The sequence below is a fragment of the Photinus pyralis genome, unplaced genomic scaffold (genome assembly GCF_008802855.1).
Source record: "Photinus pyralis isolate 1611_PpyrPB1 unplaced genomic scaffold, Ppyr1.3 Ppyr1.4_LG1, whole genome shotgun sequence".
NCBI classification, from domain to species: Eukaryota; Metazoa; Arthropoda; class Insecta; order Coleoptera; family Lampyridae; genus Photinus; species Photinus pyralis.
The window spans coordinates 43,000,868-43,006,145 of NW_022170249.1; positions in this window are offsets into that span (position 1 = coordinate 43,000,868).

The window sequence follows — 5,278 nt, forward strand, 5'->3', positions numbered from 1 at the left end:
GAGAGAGAGATATCTCTATATAAATTGGGTATGCCTCATTGATTTCTTGAAGTGGCTATGATAACTAAAGTGGTTCAGGAGAAGACGGTAAAGAAGGGGGATGGTTTTCAAATTTTTATTCATGGAGGGCGGTGGCACCAGACTTGCCTAGGGCATTCTTGCAAATGGCACATCATAGAAGCGGACAATTCTGAGTCTGGTGACGAGTTAAGATACTCGAACCTTCCTTTCCTCAAGGGGAGAACAGAACCACTTTTAGGTAAAGGAACCCTAAAAAACACAAAATAAAGAAATTGCATTTTATTTTCGTTTTTTTTGGAACTGGAAAAGGAAAAAATTTAAAATTCTAATGGAATAAACTGATCCGGCTACTGACATCCAAGTGTACCTTCCAGTTTGGAAGAAGGTCAACTCTAAAAAGTGGGGGTTTTCACACCCCAATCAAATAGCTATGACCATCTTGCAACTGATCGTGAGTTAAAGGATACTCGGACTAGGACCAGATTTTGAGGATCTGTTTGATAACCACCGCTGAAACTGGCCGAAGAAAGCATGGTTGGCAACCTCCGGCCATTACGTGAATGCAGGAGGAGCGTTACATCGGCGTGACATGTAAGCACCCCATAAACTTTCACACATCCATACTGAGGGGAGTAAGTGAGAGCATAAAGAAACAAGCGCGGACTTGCAGTAGAAGAAGGTCAATAGCAGAATTCCAGGGGAGGAGAAACACTAAAGTACAGAAAAATCAATCAATTTATTTTTGATTTAACTTCCTCATAGACTTTTCCCAAATTGTCTCTACGATTTGTTTGATGTGGGCGTCGTCTCTAATGAGGAAATGCGAACTGCCACACACGAGGTGCGAAAATTCTCGTCTGATCTTGATTAATTTAATAATTTTCCGTATATGGGGTCATTGTTTATATACACCTCGGCCGTTCGACAGAGATTATTTATTGAAGGATTCGTCATGGTGTTTCAACAGGTTCTTGCTTACTTCTCCAACATGCTCACGGTAAATTAATGTTGCGTAATATACATGTTTACCGTATAAGTACATGGTTGAAAATAAAACATGCCACGCAACGGGCTTAATATGGCGATTTTCGTTAATGGTTCTAAAATAATATTTACTTATTTCAACAAATGTTTAGAATAGCAATAAAAAGGTGTAAAGTTTGAACGATCCGGAACCGTACTGGAAAAAGCGTATAAATAAGTTATTACTACGGCATTATTATGGAGGGCTCCATGCTTCATGTAATCCGAGATAATCATTGAGAAACAAATCCTGAATACGATCTGTAAATCGCGTCTTTTGCCAGCGAGTGACGGTTGCGAACCACCATTAATCTTCCCATAATCCCCCCAATCGTTCGGCCATGCAACAAATAATTCTTTTAAGTTCCAGGAATTCCGCCAGACAGTCTGCTGCTGAATGCGTATTTTAATCGAGTTAAACGTTCTGGGTACTATTGTCACCTCTTAAATTTTAGGGTATCAAACGCAATGGTTTATAAGTTCGATTACATAAAAAAAAAACACGTGGGGTGAAGAACCTAGGCCCAGCTAAAATCTAATTAGCATATTTTGCATTACATAGCTTTAGGGTCATTCGTGGTCGCTTCATTAAAATTCCAAGGCGCAGCAGCTCAACCTTTCAGGAAGGAATCATGCAAAATGATCCTGGGAAAGAAACGCCCTTTTTCGAGAATACTCGCACGCATGGTGACAACCACCACCACCACCACACGCGGAAGACTGCGATATCAGTTAGTGTCGATTGAAAAAATTCCTTACCAATTTTTGGCAAATACCAAAAAAATGCCAATGAATGAAAACTTAGGGTTACCAAATTAATTGAAGATGTTTCGAAATTACCGGGCGGAGGCGCACCCGACGACACAAGGCCTGGAAACCATCAATTGCATGCATGGGATTCGCACTCGGCCTTCGACGGTACAAATTTTGGCAGAAACTCTACCGGGAAAACTGGAAAAAAATTAATCGGGCAAAGTGCGACCGAAGGTTAAGCATAAGCATGCAGAAAATGGTTATCGACAGCCTCTTACAGTAAAAGATCTACCACTTTGAATTTTATCACGGCAAGAGTGGGTGTTGTAATAACTACGAAAGTAACGAGGGAGTGTAAAACCCTAATTACAAAAATTGCGATACGGCCTTTCGTGACTCTTAATTTGCTGATAATTAAATGAAAGCGTAAAGACCTGCCCATTATCTTAAACTCATCTTAATACTTCACTGATCCCTTCAGCATGTCAAATGGAATTTATTACGCAATTAATATGTCAATTGATAATTTATGGCAGAGGTCCCAGACTTAGATTTAACAGCGAGCTCGATATGTTGTGCTATTGTAGGGGCAACAAAAGCATATATTTCCACTGGACGTTTCAGGTAGTTGTATTATGATACGTCTTTTAGTGTCTCTTTGATTGCATACATTTATTATCAATGATAACGGCACTTCGCTTGAAAGAGTGTTTAAGTCCTAATTGGCTGAAAACATTCACATTTCAATATGAAATCCGCCCAATTTCTGGGCATTTGTTAAAAAATATCTCTCTCTAAATTAATTTTAACATTGCATTGGCAAAATTTGCATATGCAAAGGAAAATATCAGAACCTTTCGAATTAGAATAATAATTTTATCTGAAACTGAAATGACAATTCGCCTTTTAAACACCTTTGAAACTCTTTAAATTCTCGAAACTTTTTTTAAAACGTGCCTACCTCTGGTTTTGTAATAGTTGCGTAACGTGAATGAATTACGTGTGGGCCTTTAGTACTGTAACTCGCTCACCTAAAAACAAAAGACAAAATAAAGAAAAATAAACCTCTTGAAACTGCATGAAATTTTTATTGGGGAAGCTCTCTTCCAAAGTTTAGTCTTAAACTCTCCAGCTTGAAATTGCCAGTGAACTTCTTTGGAGCCCACTATTGAAACGCCCCGGACTCGGCTAGCTCCTTTTGCTTGTGTAAGTATTTATTCTTGATTCCTACGAAAAATTTGCTCTAGTATATTCTCTGTCCTTTTGCCGGAAAGCATTTTTTTTTAAATAACTGCTCTTGGAGGGATGCATTTGCATTTGATGGTAACTTTGTGTATGTCCTTCTTTCCTCACGCCCACTTATCTACTATTTATTTCGTGCTCTCCATGTTCCATCTGCAAGCGTGGTGTCAGGCAATCATACACCAAAAAAACATTCATAGATCAACTACTAAACGAGTATCTATATACGTTCAGCGAGCTACTCAACCTGACCTATTTTTACCTTCTAGTGACAGGGCTTCGGTAAGTTAAGGACGCTGTCAAACTTCTTAAAAGAAAGTCCCATCAAAAAAGATTGTTGCTTCCAAATGTGGTGTACAACAGTGAGATCCTTTTGGGATAAATTGATTATCATGGATTTAACACACTCTCTAAACTCAGGACGTTACTCTTATGTGCCTATCGAAGTTGCAAGTTCGAGGTTCAATGCATCGTGCGAAAAAGTCATCAACACCCCTGAATCAATATTTTTTTTTTTTTTTTAAGCAGGTGGAATGTTGTCTCCAATGCGTTGGGCCTTGGCTAGACGGGCTCCTCTCTCTATCCCTGAACAAGGACGTCTGGACCAAGGTACAGAGACCTGGAGTCATGAAAACCACGCCAACTCTGGCCATGGAGGCACTTCTTGGGACTAGAGCCTTTACATTTAGCTGCAGAAGCAGAGGCTCGGAAGGCTTCCATACAGCTTAAATGCGATTGGAACTAGTGGAGGAATCGAGGTAACCTTGATCACGGGCGGATCTAGGAGGAAAACCTCAGGTCCGATCCTCTCCTCGCGAAAAGGGATGCCGATACGGGCTGTGGCTGAACTGAGATCGTCCGTTCCTCAAACCTAAGGGGCTCGTTTGGTTAACGGGCGATCCCTAACAGACAGGGAACGAGCAGAGCCTACTATAACTATTATTTATTATTAACGATTATTAACGCCAGAAAGGAACGGGAAAAAACGAGCCACTGTATTTCTGCTGGCAACGTCGTTCTATTGAAGTTCGATGCAACTGAGATATTGGGAATCATTCCACGTTTTAATTATTTTAGTTCTATTTTCTGATTTGATGTAAAGTTATAGTTTCCTTAATTCCAATTACATATAAAGCTACTAGCAAAAAAAGGCAAATAAACTAGTTTTCTCACATGACAATCGTGGCAATAAAAATGAAAATTGTTGATTTATTCTGAAAAAATAACCCGCTTCCTTAACAATAAAGACATTTGTTGTTATGGCAATAAACTCAATTAAAATTAAGAAAATTGCAATAAACAAAGTAGTTTACGGCGAACAAGTGCAGTAAAAATAATTGAAGTAAAACGTTGCTGTCGAGAACAAATTTAGAAGTCGTAAAGTTACATAAACGATTATTTATTTATACGTGGATGGGCGGTAATTAAGCGAAATAAAAGGACTACTGTCATCGAGGACGCTCTAGAAAAGAAGTTTTTTTGAGGCACTAGATCAGGTGAATTTATGTAAAATTACAAAATTAAATAAAATTATTGTTCGAGAGAAGCGAGCAGGTTGCCGTCGTGCGTAATTTTTTCCTCTAAATACCGATTACACGTCCACTTTAGTACTTCCTGTAAAACCTTTCCTTTCTTTTTATGCTCGTAACTTGCGGCGGCATAGCGTAATTAGCCTCATCGATTTTTTTTAAAACGGTGGTTTTTTTAGCGAAGTCAGCGCCCTTTAGCGAAAGGCTTTCACTTCGGTCATTGTTGGCTATTAAAAAGTGCAATTGTTCTCACGAATATAGTAACAATAGCACGCAATTTATGCGCGTTTATTTATTTAAATTAATGCCTTTCATGGTTTTGATAATCTGCGTGTAATGTGCTGACGGAAGTGAAAATAAAGTGCTTTTTACGCTCATATATACGGTGGTAAATTGCACTAATTACGCCGTTAGAATTGGGACATTAAAAGTAAAGCCCGTCGTCCTTAACGCAGTTTCGCTGGCAAAATTAGCATCTTCTCCAGAGGATACCCAATAGGCCTTTTCACATAAAAGACTTTGCCCCGGGTTATTATCCTTGGCTACATTTGTTAGTAGGGTATTCGCCCCAAAAACGAACCCTACAAGAGAAGACGAGAGAAAATTCCACGAAACCTCACCCCTTATCCCTTTTTTTTACCAACCGAAAGAAATTTCGCCACTGCGATTGTAAGAGTCAGTAAACAGAGTTGTGATAACGGATGAAGAGT